Below are 16,920 nucleotides of genomic sequence, written 5' to 3'. Positions count from 1 at the left end.
TGTTACCATTTTTTTTCACCCCGACTGGAAAAAATATAAAGATGAATATTTTATGCCCAATAAGGGTTGTTAGTGGTGGAATTACACGGGCACAATGCCAACTGTGCACGAGGGTGTGAAACTCGTTTTACCTGGGGCCGAAAAATACTAATTAAAGCTTGGACGGAGAACTCGAACGTTTATGTATTTTTTATGATCACCGGTACACGTATTTTTTTCCACCAGTAAGTTTACAATATAATTTATATTGTATAATATAATATTTCATCCGTTTGATTTGTGTTTGGCGCGATACACATTTTAACAACGCTTCAACAGGAAAGACATCAGCTTTGCGGCAAGACCGATCATTTAATGGGGAAAAAAATAGAAAACTACAAAATCTGAACGCCAAAAGTCAAACTGCTGTTGTAAATTGTAGTTTTGCTCAATATTGTCGTTTTAGAAATTAATAGTTTTAAGTTTTTCGTGCGTCCCCTCCCCCCCCCAAAAAAAAAACTACACCCCTGATTCACGGTGATACATAAAAAGTTAATATTGATTCTTACAATGGTTTTGATATTCTATTAATTTCTTATGGTTGTAGGTCTAGAAAAATAAAACACTGCAAACACTATTATTTTTATAATAATAATTATAAGACAGACGTATTTTACAACTAGTTCCATACAAAGAACTGTTCGCTTTTAATGTTTCGGGATAAAACACAGATTTATAAAATCTTAGTTATTAGTTTGGTTTCTTTGTGCCCATATTTATTTTATACATTTAATTTGAATACAAACAAAACTAGTATTAAAGTTATTATATTATTCTCTTTATAGAGGATTTCAAAATTCACATTTCAGAATGATTTCTTTAATTTTATACAAATTTATTACTTTTTGAATTTCTCAAATTTAACCTAACCAACCGGATAATATATTATTCTAGTTTACATCGAGGCTAAAATTACTTGCATATTGTGACTTATGGTAAGTAAGTGAGATGAGGGAAAAAACCACATGCACATAAGTATCATGTCACCTCGTTTTTACCTACCTAACCTAACCTTGGACCAAGTCAGGCGTGTGAGGAAATGATTAATTGATTTTTTTACCTGTGTGATTGTAGCATATGTAACACACCCTAAGTGGACAGTTTTTGATGGACACAAATATACCACTTTCGATGAAATCACTCCATAAATGATACTCGACAGATTCGTGCAACGTTTATTAACTTTATCATTGATCAACAACTACAGTAGGATTTTGTAGAGTTACTGCAATAACGATATTGATGGTGGTACGTACCGTTTGAAAATAATACATTATTTTAAACTACAACCCGGCGGACGTGACAAGTAGGTAGTTTGACGATGATGTATTATTTTTACGGTTCACTTTTGAAAAATTAGACGTCTAGTGCCACTCGAACAGTCGTAATTATTTTTTTCGAAGTGAGTGCGTTTTATTGCACGTTAAATTCAAAAGAACTACGGGAAACGTTTTACAGCACGGACGGACGGTCGTTGCTTTTATGGTACGGTTTCTCTCAATGTGTATTTAAGTATAACGACTGTTGGAGAGGCGATAAAACCCACTTAGATCATCATCATCAGCTAACCCGCAGTTGGTACGCAATTAAAACATTTTGATCTTGCCACGTTTCCCCAAAAATGTCAGTCAGAACTGTGTTAAATATACACATATATGCTAATACGCTATCCTATACAATTTCAGAAGCATCCTGTAGGGTTGTTTTTCACTATTTTTTTTTTCTCGTTTCATTCGAAACCGCTTTGACCATCTCATACCTCTTCTCGTAATTTCTACCATTTAGTAGAATAATTGTCAAAATACTTTATATTTATACTTATTGTTAGTTCTATGTAACGTAATCGCCACACACATTTTTGCTGCCTTACTACATGATGTCTGCGATGAGACGGTTTTATCGTTACCCAATCTAACATTTTTACTATTATGTATCTTGGAAAAGTAACGTAGCAATTTCACTCGCTGTACAACTGGTACACAAAACGGCTGTCTCCCAGGCGTCCCTTTCCATCTTTCCATATTATAATATTGAGTTCAGTGCATTCTGAGCGCTTGATCGTCAAAGTTAAATTTCGTTAGAGACCTATTCGTTACAGCGGTTGGATATCCAAAGCTCATAGAACGCGCTGCATATAATATGAGACTTTATTTCCACACTGCCAAGACCCAAAAAGCTGTGCAAATAGTAAACGAATAGAACCACAGCGTGTAAATGCAAATTTCTACAACTGTCCCCCCATTTGTTGCGACTAAACGTTTCGGAGTACACCACAGCAGTGCTGTTACGTTCAACAATAAAAACGCAAAACGAACACCTAACGACCTAGTCGGAACCAAAAAACAGTGCGTTTGTGCATCATATCGGCCGTGACGATTTTGATAATTTTTTTTTTTTGCAAAAAATGATTTACCGCGCAACGCGTTTGCTAGTTTTCTTGTTGCACTTGTGCGTTTACCGACCGGCATGCGTTTCGTGTACACCGCCGGGCCTGGTCATCCAGAACGTTGTAGACAATCTAAGACTGCTGATCGGTCACGCTGGATGGCCAGACATTATCAATGTGGCGGCCGAATTCGAGATAAGGCCGGGTGAAATTTTCACGTATTCCACGCAAAGCCTGTACAAAGACGAGATAACCGTAGAGAATGTCGACGCGAAACACTTTATGGTCACCACGTTGCTGGGTTGCGAGTACATGGACGCGCTGTTCAAGTACACGAGACTGATAATGATCGGTTTGGTGCAGTGTCAACATTTGAGAGCCCGGATGTCGGACAGCGCAAATCCGAATTACCAACAGTACTTGCACTGCTACGAGTCCACGTCGAAGAACATGGTGTCCTCGTTGGAAATGTTCGACCACATGATCAGCGCTTTGGACTGGCTGAAAATCGTGTATCCCACGCACCGGGCGTACGTCGGAGAGTTCATTCATCGTGTCAATTTGCTCAGGAGCCATTCGCAAAACGAATTCCTATTACAATCGCAAGCCAACGCCAACGTTTACAGCGTTATGATCAACCAACAGTGCGTGATGAGTTCTTTAAACATGAACCATACCCATGTAAAAGAGTTTGTAAAAAAAAGAAATTGTATATTGCTCGATGACAACGAACAGTATCCAAACATACCGCCGGATGAAGTACTCACATATGTCAATGACCATATAGCCAAACTTCGAAGCACGGTAATTACAAACTACTATGATAAGTTAGGTTTTTCTGTACGACTCAACTTAACTATGGGTTTTTGATATCATACCTACACACACACACACACACAAGCACATAACATCTTGAAGAAATGCCTAGACGACACACTGCCTTAGTATTGTCAATATGTTAAGAATAACGAAATGGAAAAAATTGCCTTTTATTTAATAATAATTTATTGTTATTGTTATTTATTTTAATTAAATAATTTTAAATTATCCTAGATAAATTTTGTATCTAAATACAATATCCTGTAATTGTTTACTTGAAAATAATGCTATTGAAAAATAAAAATCTACCCCTGTATTGTTCGTATGTAAATATATTAACGGTTAATTTGTATAGTATGTGTTATCTGCAGGCAATTTACTCAATAAACGTATACATAATCAGAAAATTGTTTTTTATTTTAAAGTTATATTATTATATTATTACCAATTGCTATAAAAAATTAATACAGATATTTAAAATACAATTTTTAATTTACATGTAGTTACTACCCCAGTTAAAAATCGTATGTATATTATTAATCGTAATATTGCGTTAATCGTTTATAACGCAAAGTGATTTGCATACAATTTGGAATTCACATAATTTTTCGGCAGACGTGCAAAAATGCACAGACGCTAAAGCAAAAAAAAATTCAATTTAAAATATTATATAATTATATTTTTTGGTTTGCAAACGATAAAGGCAATTCGTAGAGTTATTTGATTATTACACAGTACATATTGTCAACTAAGGTTTGAGTATATAAAAAGTAAAAAGGTAACAATAAGTGTATGCACGTTGTAAATCCAATCGACAAAAGTAAAAATGGCTATTGATTATGTATATTAATTTAGTTTAAAATCCAGGCTTCATGTGATAATATTGCTACCATTGTGACTTGCAAATGTTGAAAAATGATTATACATTATATGAATGATTACAGCGAAATAAGATTTTATTTGAAAAGAATTAGTCGGTTAAAAACAACTTAATGAAACTAATTGGTTCATTAAATTTGTATTAAAAACGTCTAACGGTTATTATAGAAGTTATTACAGATTTTAAACACAAACGCATTTGAGTAATATATTTAATAGCATATTATTGTCAAAAGTATAAACAATTTTAAGTTTAAACATAAAAACTGGAAAAAGGTAAACCATATAGCCGATTTCTTGGAAGAGAAACGATTGTAAGGATATTTTTTAATTAAAAATATAATATAAAATAAATATAATATAATGCAAAAAACAAGCTGTGTGTAGCAATTATTTGGTTGACTCGATTTATTTACTCATTTATTAGATTTACTTTGGTTAACTTAATTTATTCATTTACTCAATTTATTCTCTCGTTTACTTGTTTTGTTCACTGAGTTTATTTACTACTTTATGTGATTTGTTTACTCGATTCCGTTACACTTTTATTCGACTAACTACTCGTTTACTACTCGATGTATCTGATTGGTTAATTACCTATTAACTCGATTTATTTGACAATTTATTCGATATTCATTTGCTTGATTGGCCTACTCGTGAACTTGATTTAATCACTTGGTTTCTTTATTCTTTTTTTTTTTATCTATTTACTAACCCACTAAAATTTATCGATACGTTTACTCATTTACTTTATTTACTTGCTCATTTATTTATAATTTACTCGATTCACTTACCTATTTGCTCCACATTTATTTATCTGGTTGATTACTCGATTTACTTGATTTCTTTACACCTTTATGTATTAGCTCATTTATACGATTATGTATTTACTCGTTTACTTAGTTTGTTTACTTGACTTGTTTACTCATTTACTTAATTTGTAACACTTTTATGTATCTACGTATAACATTTTTATCTATCTACAGAATTTACTCGATTTTTCACTTAATTTTTTTACTCATTTATTAAATTGATTTACCTGTTTATTCGACGTTTATTTCCTCGATTCGTTTAAACATTTACTCAACAACTCGACTAATTTAACCATTTACTTGATTTTTGTTTGCTTGATTTATCCGTTTATTCGATTTATTCTCTCATTAACTCGATTTTTTACACCTTAAATACATACATTAACTAATGCCTTTATTTGATTTGTTATATTCGATTAGGTAGTTTACTTTATTTACTCATTTATGAGACTTATTTGCCCGTTCACTCGACGTTTATTTCCTCGGTTAGTTTACTAATTTTAGTAAACTTAGGTATTATTTACTCTATTTGTTTACTAAGAATTAGTGCACGATAAGCGTTTACCCGAAAACGACTAAAAAACGTTATCATGCTTTTAGTCTTAGCTCAAAATCTTGCGATTTTTTTAAAATTTTTTTCATAAACATCCAAGTGGACAACGCTTTTATACATAATATATCAAAACAGCACCTACTTTAGACATTATGTCTGAAACGTATTTAAGTATGTGTTAAGCCACAATAGCGGTTGGTCGGATACGATGGGCCGCAGGAATTCTGTACGGGAAAAATTACAAAAAAAAATATTCTACCCGATTTTCGAAGCCACACAGTCGTTCTACACGATTACACCCCGAATGGGGTTTCTGGCGGTGGCGACCGAAAAAAAAACACGGTCAAACAAGATTATTATTATTATTATTGTAACAAGTGCCTACCTATAGTGTGATTATGGCGACTACCCGTCCGACTTGAATGTTTTTCGGAGGTGTGATAAACCGGCCTCGCCGGTATTATTATATGAAATGAAAAAAAAAAAAATTTCCAAGAGATTGTTATTATACCGTATATTACGGTGTGTGTAGTACGGTATTATTATGTCCGCATAACGCCACACACTATATTACAGAGTCGGGGTGCGGATAAGGTTAATAAGGATAGTGGCGGCGGCGGTGGCATGTATAAAGACACATATCCGAAGAGTGTATAATTACTGTAAAAATGTGTTTGTGTGGGAGGTGTGTGCGCGATGAGCGAGATCGTTTTTATTAGTCTCGTCTAGCAAATATAATGTATATATATATATATATATATATATATACATATAAATATAGGCGTTAAGGTGTGAATTAATGGTTGTCGGCGACCAACAAGTGTACACACCTCGTTTGGCACTTCTCCTGTATAATATGTATTTATACAGTCGTTGATCCGCTAACGAGATCCAGATATATTGTGTTTTTTTTTTTTTTTTTTACAGGTGCAGACGTTTTGAATTATCACACACACATTCATAACCCGTAATAATAATACGACAATAATATTGTATTAGGTATTTGCCCTCCCTCCCGCTCGCATACGATATACACATACTGTACAAGTCGTATCTCCGACAATCGACCCATCCCTTTGTACGGCATTAAACAGGTCCAAAGGTGTTTTATATAGCCGTACAATAATTACAGGCGGGAAAATCGTATTATGTAAAATCGAATATTGAAACATAAATACACGGTTTAAAAACGATAATACTACACTACTATGTGCTACATTCCAAACACGGTGTATATATATATATTAATATTACAGTAAATCCTAACACTTGCCGCCTCGGTCGAATCGAGATAAAAAAAATAAAAAACATATTATTGAATCACCGTGTGGTGCAATTACTATTGTCGAAGATGAAAATGATACGGTCAACAGAAGTGTTGGGAATAATAATCTAGACAAAAATGTTTTTAACATTTTGTCTTATCTAGATTAATAAAGCGGCTGTCTGACGGTATATTTTATCCAGTTTACAAGTTTATAAAATAATATTAAATATTTTGTTGATTTAATTAGTTTTAACATTTTTTGTTGTATGAAAATATTGTTATATGCTATAAGCACATTATATTTTCTATACATATTGGGTTATATGGGAGTTGTTTTTTTTTTTTAAGTAATAACAACATATTCGTTTATTTAACGTAGTCACTAAAAAGTTCCAAATGTGTTGACAAATTTTTATATTTTAACCTAATTTCAGGTTATTATATTATAATATCTGTCAATTTTTTTTTTATGAATTTTTCTTTTATAGACAGTTGTCAGTTGTCTTTTAGTTAATATTGTTAAATTAGGGCATTTTTTCAATCTGTATTTATAAAAAAGGTATATATTTTTTTATATAATATATTTTATGTAGAATAAAAAGTAATTTATCTATTTATTGTATCTAGATAAAATTGTATTTATCTTTACCCAGATAAGTTTTAGGGTTTATGGTCCGAATATTATACCAAAGTTAGTTCCAGGACGGGGCTTAACGTATACAATATTTGCAAGCATGTAGTCAAATTTTGTTTTATTAAAAAAGTTCCCCCCTCCAAAAAAATGGTAAACATTACACTTTGACCGTATAGTAGTCAATTACTAGGTTGCCATACGTGTGAGAGAACCAACAGTCAACAGGTATTTGAAAATGTTTTCATTAATTGTTAATTATAATATTTTAGTATGAGTAACCACGACAATAAACTATTATAGAGTACAGATAATCAATCCTAATTGTATGCACCCTAATACAAAAATTACATTTCTATTGACATCATTGTTATTGTTTATTAGGTACAATGTTTTTTTTTTATCCGTAGTTCTATTTCGACCATCGAAGATTACTTTCAGTAGGAATAATTATTATTTTTTATTAGATATAGACCTGTGACTTCACCTGCCCAATGTGATCCGATCCCACTAGGTATGCCTCGACTCACTGTATTAGCATTTTTTTTTTTTTTTTTTAAGATAAACGATTACAGATCGGATATTTTCCATTATCTGACGAACCACCGTCTGCGTCACCGGGTTAAGTGTTACGAGAACGATTACATATATTATTATTATTATTATTACTAAAGGCTCTTATTAACGGTCGTCCGGGCAATGGAATTTGAATTTTTTTTTAAATTTATAATCAGTTTGTGAACTTTTTTAAATCCGAGACAGTATTTCGGCAGCCGAACGATCAATTAGTCGATTATTCTGCATACATAATATTGTATAATTATAATAATTTGCAAGGACCAAACTCAAATTTGGCTTTCGGCATTCAAATTCAACCGGTTCCGCGGGTATATTAAAAACATTTTCGAATTAAGTCCTATCGCGGTGCACCCTCGGCGACCGAAATGCAGACAAATGACCAAAGCAGCTTGATTTCAGCAGCTGCAGGTTGTTTTATTTTTTCATTTCACCTGCTCGCACAGACATCATATGTTTTATCTAGAGAAAATTTTAACTAATTAGCTAATATCTTGTCTAGACGATTTTTTATTAACATTATCTGTTTAGATTAGATAATTTAGTCACTTGTTAGAACAAGTGCCCAATTCGGCTTGTTTTGCAAAATGCGGTTTTTCTTATAAAAATGTCTTATCTTTTATTTTATTGTAAAATATTGTGATACCTACTTTAAAAGTGTTGTAATAATCTCAAAGTCAATATTGTCTTCTATACGACACTTTTGTTTGTGTTTTTTTTTTAAACAAGTATTTTTTAAACATAATATTTTATCAATTTTCAATTTTAAAATTTTTGATTAAAACAAAGGCTCGTTTTTACAATTTTTAAAAAATTCATTAGTTGAAATTAAAATTAAAAACTAATATTTTATGAATCAAATCATTCCATTAAATGGTAATAAATTAGGCGAAATTATAAAGTTAAATAAAACAAATTTACCTAAAATAATGGTTTTTTTTTTGTCTCCAGGAAAAACCAAAATTTTAATATGCCCAATTGCCATGCTATTGCAATCCCACATACTATTGGTGAGGGGAGGAGGGACTATAGGCCAATTGATACACGGACAGAGAAAAACTACGGTTTATTACCGATGTAGAATATTTCCATGAACGTTTCCGCCGTCGAATTTCAATTATTAAAATTTTTTATACATACATATTATAAATAACATGTTTATTTATTTATACGTATATTATACCCTATTTTGTTGACGTCAAAACTTGTCCAGCCGGCGATTAGATGCGCCTAAATTTGCCCCCAAAATATTTAATTAAAATAAAGAAACCAATTTATGTTTTTATTTCAACGGTGTACGGTGAAAATTTTAACAGTCCACTATATTCGTACGAGTAAATAAAATGACAAAATTAATGGCAACGCAATAAACCCGACGAATATATTACCGCGGTATATATATATATTCTGGTCCGGAGTACAAATCGTTAAATTCTACAATGATATAACTAGTGTTAAAAATAAAATACAACTTGAGTATATTAAAAATAAAAATAATCCATATTATACACTCGATAATGAAGTATACAACACAAGAGCGCGTCGGTTCGCGTACAGACGAGCTAATAAAACCTTTACCGAGATAATAAAAACACAATCTGACACGCATTAAAAAAAAAAAAAAATTCAAAACAAAATTACTAAGCCAATTTAACTCTCAAAAAAAAAAAACCACCGGGTTCGCAGTTTAATATAAACTTTTTTACAACGGCCGCTTGCAAATCATTGCGTGTCTCGTTCTTGTTAAGCGAATTAGTTTACAATGTACCTACCCGGTCTCAAGTACCTATATAAGTCGGTCGGTAGACGGATATTATATATATATATATATATACATATAGTGTACACAAGTGTAATGCACGGTATAACAAATCACATGTTATTATACATACCTAAAAGCATTTAGGCCTGCTCGCGATTAGGACGAAAAGTTTACTGTACTCACAATCAAAACAGTTTTCCAAATGAGAGCGTTTTACATGATGATGATAATTACTGACCTTGCTCCTGTAGCCTGCTGTTAAATCCAGGCAGAGTTAAGAGTAACAGTTATTGGATTAACTCCAATTAAGGAACAAGAAATGTGACCAGAATTAAGACCTTGAAGCAGCAGTGCCAGCATTAAACGATATAGCCACCCTTGGGCAAAAGAAATTTTCAACAATGGACTCCAATAAATATGTTTACGTGGGGTGCAATTATGTACCATTCAATCAAAAGCAAACATTAATTATCATAATTCATACTTTATAACTAAAAACAAAATAAATTAAAAAAAAATAGTTGTTACAACAATTAGTGCATACCCGAGTCTCAAAATAATTTGGTAAAGCAAACTTTTGAGGAAAAATAGATTCACTTAGATTCCCAGAATATACTTTCATTTTTTTTTCTTCTTCTTTGTTGGTTTCCAAAAAATTGTCGCCCTCTCAAGCACAATAAAATTAGCTCCCGGTGAAACGCCGCTCTGTCCCTAAAGGGATAGCAAGTTAAAAACGATTGAATAACAAAAAAGCATAAGACATGACTATAGTTAAGAGTGGAGAATCAAAAAAAAAATAAGTAACCGCGCAATTATCTAATGGTGTGTTTTGTTGACTACTACATTCACTTTTAACCAACGCGACGTTTAAAAAAAAATATATATATATATATACACTATACAGGGTGATTTTTATTTCTAAGAACTTTTTTAGGCTATTATTAGAAAATATTTTGCCAAGTAAGCGGTTTAAAATAGAACTCGATTTTTAGTTCTAACCGACATTGCACGTTTTGGACGAAATCTTAGATCATTAAATTTCAAAGATCAGTGCGCTGCTCGACTGGTTCTCTGGACTTCCAACCGCTATCAGCCGGCAGTTATTATACCTGCCTGTGTCATCATACCTGTACGGCACTGTATGGCTATCGATTTCGACAATATATTATTATTTTTATCAATGAAACGGTTAGGTGCCAGCGTCCGTTTGAATCGACAGCAGCGGCTTTAACATGTGTATTTTTTTTTTTCACGCATACTAATGGCGAATTTAGCGCCTCTTGTGTTTTACACGTGTGTCACACGGAGTAAGGACCACCGCCAAGGTGGAATACTATTATAATAGTTTATCGATTGGTGTATAATTTACTCACATATTATATTATTAACCTTTTCGGCCACAATGCATTTCACGCGGGCTTCGAAACGTCGTATCGAAAATCGATAGAAAACGGTAAAAAAAAAAAACCAGTAGTTATACAGGGTGAACGTTAAGAATAAGAGTCAAGTTATTTGGCCTGTTTGGTTTGTATTGGCGCTTGTTACTCTTGCTATCCTTCTTCACCGCCCAATCTTAAATTTTAAACTGTAATCGTCCAAAATCGGCCATTGGATATTATGTTGAGTGAATAATTCTTAATTTAAAAAGTTAATCAAACACTATTTATGTGTTGAATGCTGAAAGAGCTCTGGATTTTTGTAAAAAAAAAAAAAAAAATACAACATTTCGGATATTGTTTAATATTGTTACAATATAACCATAACTAAAATTAATTAATTTAAATTTTCAATAGAAAAACTACAGTTTTGTAATGTGTAAATACGCTTTTTAATACAATTTAAGTGTTAGACAAGTGTGTATATTATATGATTCTGTGCACAGTGTTGGGAATTATCTAGATAAAAATGTTTTAACTGTTATCTTGTCCGGATGAAAAATACAAAATCATCCTATTATGACATCTATATAAATAAAACGGTTATATGAGGCTATTTATCTAGGTAGAAATTGATATTATAATATAGAGTGCTAACAATAACTTTGTTTATTTAACAAAATATGTACTTTAATGTTCTAAATTTGTGAACTTATTTCTAATGTCATTTGACGTTATTATACAACTAATAATATTTTTGTAATTTATTCACTTGTGAATTTTTAAATTAGTTAATATTTTTAATTAGGGTATTTTTTCAATTTGTATACTTTATTCATATAATATATTTGATGTAGGTAAAAATGTAGTATATATATATATATATATTTTTTTTTTTTAAAGTTAACCCGAACAGTAAATACATCCCTAACATATTTTGACGCTTTGTTGATTTCACCAACGATGTAACTATAAATCGACTCAATTTGAAGAGAGCTACCTATTAGCTTTTAACTGGCAAAGTCGACAACAGTGTTTCCCTCCTAAAAATGAATCACCCTGTAGACGCGACGGTGAGTTGTAATAATAAGATTCTGTGAAGAATACTGTATTAGCTATGTCCGTGTCAGGTTTAGTCGGTCCAATGCGGTGAATGTATAATATATTTTATTATGTTACGCGCTTTAGTACGAGTCCGGGCCATCGAGCCCACCGACGAATTAAGTAATAGGCAAATTGCATTTAAATGACTTAATCGATGTAAAGATAAAACAACACACACGCACGCATAGGATTTACGATATTATCATTAAATCCGGATTTACTCGTTTTATTTTTCTTCGTTTATCGGTTTTCGTCATACCAAAAAACCTCTTTCACACAACATAATATCATCCATTTATATTGGAGACTTTTAATTAGACCATTCACGCGGTATCGGCTGCTGCTAGCCGACAATAATGTAATTATCACCATACCATCGTTCACCTCGAAGGAGATGTGTAAACCAGTATAGGAATCTATGTTTAAGGCGGATATTGAAAAAAAAAAAAACAAACCGGATACTCGGAAAATTGTATATTGTAAAATAACACATTAAACCGAAGTGTCTCCGATATTGTTTCTAGGGAAAACTAGTGTCTCGTCCTTAATCACTCACCCTGTAGACATGTATTATTATCATAATATATCATAATATTATGTTAAACCGTTGTATGACATTCGGCCGAGAAATAGAAAATAATACTACGCCAAAATGAATCCATAAAAAAAAAAACCGATATTCGCAAAAATATTTCTTTGTCGATACACTTGTGCTGTGGATAGCATGTGAATTGAATGAACCCAGTACAGGGTCTTCGCAGAGTTTCATGATATTAAAACAAATTGGTTGTTGATAAGTTTCATATTAGTTCTAGATCAGGTAAATTGATCAAAAACTTTCTTGTTTTTAAATTGTCGAGTTAAAAATATTTTGTTTAGAGACACTTTTAAAATGCAATTATTACCTATTAGAGCCTTCCTGTGCGACGGTTGAATATTAAAATTAAAATTGCCTTGTTATGTTAGCAGACGTAGGTATATGAAACGTTAACGTCTGAAGGAATAATGGTCGAACAATAAAATTAAGCCTTTCAATAACGGTTTAAAAAAGAGCAAATTAACGCTAACTCGCCTACAGCTTAGAGAAAAATTATTATTTTTGAAAATACGTTTTTTTTTCTTCAGAAATTAGTATAATATAATAATTTATACTTGAGGCATCTTGTATTAAATTAAAAAAATAACATTTCGGTCAGAATACTTTTTAAATTTGTCGACAGGGTTGCCCTCTTGAGTTTTGGCACTTGTCTAGCAGCATACAAGGATAAGACACTTATTTTTGCTTAAAATAACTATTGCAATTTTGTAAGTTTTCTTTTTTTATATATATAAATATGTGTGTGTGTGTGTGTCTTAAAAGACATTAAGAGTTTTTTAAATTATAGTTTTTCATACTTAAATACTCACTAGTTGGCCTAAGTTAGCCCATATTGCTTATGAATAAAGACCGTATATGGACCTAAGCTTTTTAAATAGTAACGCATATTATACTTAATTAACTTTTTTAATTAAGAATACATTTCCGAAATTTTCGACTGGTCAATAACTAGCTTGGAAAAATTCCCATTAAAGTCATCAAAGTTTCGGACAAAAACTGATAACCAGTGAACATTTTCAGCGAATTGTTCTTAACTAAAATCACTCACAATCAGTGCATTGTTGAACCTTTGAACGAATAAAACCAGTGGACAAAACAACGGTCTTGTCCTTTCATGTAGGAATAAGGTATTTGGTCAACTCGGCAGGGGCTTAACGCGTCGTTCGTTTGGGTTTCACCGAAACGGCGCCATAAAGTAAATTATTTTCTATTATCATTATCATCATCCCGACCGGTGTAATTTATTCCATTATCATCGTCATGACCGCATTAGGTAATATTCTTTCATCGGGCCGATTTTTTTTGTTTCGCCCGCTAAACGTTTTTTAACAAGACGCTAAGTACTCTGTTCTCCACTGTACTTACACGTTTTTTTTTTCTCAGCCTATTATTGTTATTATCATTATTAGAGTAGTAGTAGTAGTAGTGTTATTTTTCCCCTCATCGTCGGCATTTCAATTATTATTATCCGTAAACGAGATCGTTTAAAAGACGTTTAAAGAGCCGCAATTGGTTTTCAGACCGCCAACGGCTGCTCAATATTTAGGGTATATCGTTCACCACCGTCTCGTTGCTCATTGCCTGTGCAGGTCCGGAAGCTTCTTAATTCGAGATTTATTTCTACAACAACCACCGACCCTGTCTTTTGTATTTTCGGTAACGAGAACAGCTCTGTCGGCGCCAACACTGTTGTCTGAAACGTGAATTTAGCTCACACGACGTCCAATTTATGAAGTGCGACAACAATTTGTTAATCCAATTCTCTTATGTTTAGAAGGCCGATAATTTAAATTTAATGATAGGTTTTAAAATTGGCACTAAATTAAGGTTGGAACGGAGGTAGTTGAAAAAAATATATATATATTATTTAGAACGTAGCCGATCAAAATATATGTTTTTGCTTAGAAAAAATAGCATCGGTTTGTAAATCTTATTTGATTTCAATGATTCCCCAAAAACGTTAATAGAGAAAACCTTTTTTTAATCTAAAAACTACCCTTAAGTCCACCTGTAAGCTATTCGAATTGTTCTTATCCAGTAGGGTTGAATTTAATGGAAGAGTTAACAAAAGTTAACTGCTAGTTTTTTTTAATTAAGTGGTTTTTAAAGATGACGACAATGTTGTTTCAATTTTTTTTTTTGATCCTGCTTGGAATTCAATCCACTAAGTCAACAGAAAAATTTGCGAATTAAAAAAAAGTGCTACGTTACATTAGACAAAAACTCCCTTTAAATACTAATATTATTTCCATGTTAGTTTTCATAAGACAATAATTTTGTGAAAACAATTATGTACCTATAACAACAACTTGTGCAAATCGTATTTTATTGGAAAAACATTTTTTTCTGGAAACGTTTAACAGGAAATTATTTGAATTCGGATTCTTTTAACGCCCTACACCAGTTTTCTCTTAAACTTATTCCAATATTGTATTTTGCCTTTTTTTTAAATATGATTATAAAATTAGACGGTATTTTAATTAGTATCTTGTTTAGTATTTTCTAGGTCTTTGTCGACTTTCATGGCGTGTAACACAACAATATGTTTATACGTGCAAATATTGCACACGAAAGCAACAACTGGTTTTTTAAGAATTAAAAAAAAAAAATCGGTTTTAAAACATTTAATCGTATTGGTTTGACAAGTATTAAAATTATTATCATTAAGTACATTTATTGATATTAAAAAACAAACAAAAACAACCAGTTCTGAACAAATCAGCAAAGTTAGGTCAGAGCAATATATTTTCATCACAATCAAACGCTTCCTACATTCCAAGTACAATTGGTCTAGAAGAATATTATTATTACTGAATGATAATATACCTTAACTAGTGTTGCATATAATTTAACGTACGGTAAAGTTGCTATAAAATCACATTTAAAACGAATGGTATTATTTGCTTAAACCCAGTCTTGCTAACTTTGTCCGCACCGATTAATATACTGTACTCGGCTTGGAGTGTGCTTGTTGTTTTTTTTTTTTAAATTTATATTGATAAAGATTAGATCAAGTTTTTTACTTCGTTAGCAAACGTTCTCCTACATAATATTTACATTATCTTTGTTCACCCGTACAAATCTGAGATTATCTAAGAAATCCTTTGTGTTAATATTATGTTTATGGGACAAGTGAAAAAAAAAATATTCAACACAATCGGCTACCCTAATCGTTTAAATGTGTATGTCTGTAAGTATTCTGTTTTCCCTTGGCAAAAAATGTACGTCGAGTGCAAGTCGTATAATAACAATAAGGTTACCTTCTGTTTGTTTATGTGTTTGGGTCTGGTGACTTTAAATTACCCATTTTGAAAAGTTAATTAAATTTAAAGTTATTTTTTTTTTAGTAATATTAATATTAGTGTCGTAGTCGACTTTTAAAAACACAATTTATTTGGCTCTTACATTATTTAATAATATACTTAATAACGGTTACACGTCTTATTGAACAAATAATTATAAATACAAATTATTATAAATAGTGCTAATTTATTTTTGAACTAAGAGACAAATAATTTCATGTGTGACTCAGCGCTTGAGTAATTCAATTTAGTTGGTATGAACGATGCTAAAGTACGATAAAAACTTTAAAAATGTTAAAGAACTTGCAAGATATTACAACATGAATCAAGTGGGATACTTGATAGGTAAATAGGATAAAATATACAAACACAATTTTTGACATTAAGTATTATTTGACAAATTTTAATAAAATTAAAAACATTCAACCATATTAAACTTTAGTTTATGTACTACAAAAAAAGCTACAATTATTTACAGTTCGTCCAGTATTGAAGTATTACCCTACAAGATTTTATTATGATTGTGTTAATATTTAATTAAAACTGTCAAGTTATCGCCAATCTGGAAATATATAGACAAATACCACAATTACTTTTATTGGTTCATATTTTATTAATCACATTATTACTATTTGTATTTTCTTTGAGATAGTGATACAAATATTATAGTTATATTTTATTCTAAAAATTATTATTCAAAAATGTAACTAAAATATAAAAAAAAAGGGAAATTTGATGAATTCACACCTAAAATAATTTTTTTTTCTACGAAAATAGAAATAAAGTAAGTCTGTGTCCAATGTATAAGTAAACATT

This window comes from Adelges cooleyi, unplaced genomic scaffold (genome assembly GCF_023614345.1).
Source record: "Adelges cooleyi isolate 19-005CV unplaced genomic scaffold, UGA_ACOO_1.1 ACOO_flye_CR_arks_rails_tigmint_CR_PRNA_31, whole genome shotgun sequence".
Lineage (NCBI taxonomy): Eukaryota > Metazoa > Arthropoda > Insecta > Hemiptera > Adelgidae > Adelges > Adelges cooleyi.
This window is presented reverse-complemented; position numbering follows the sequence as displayed.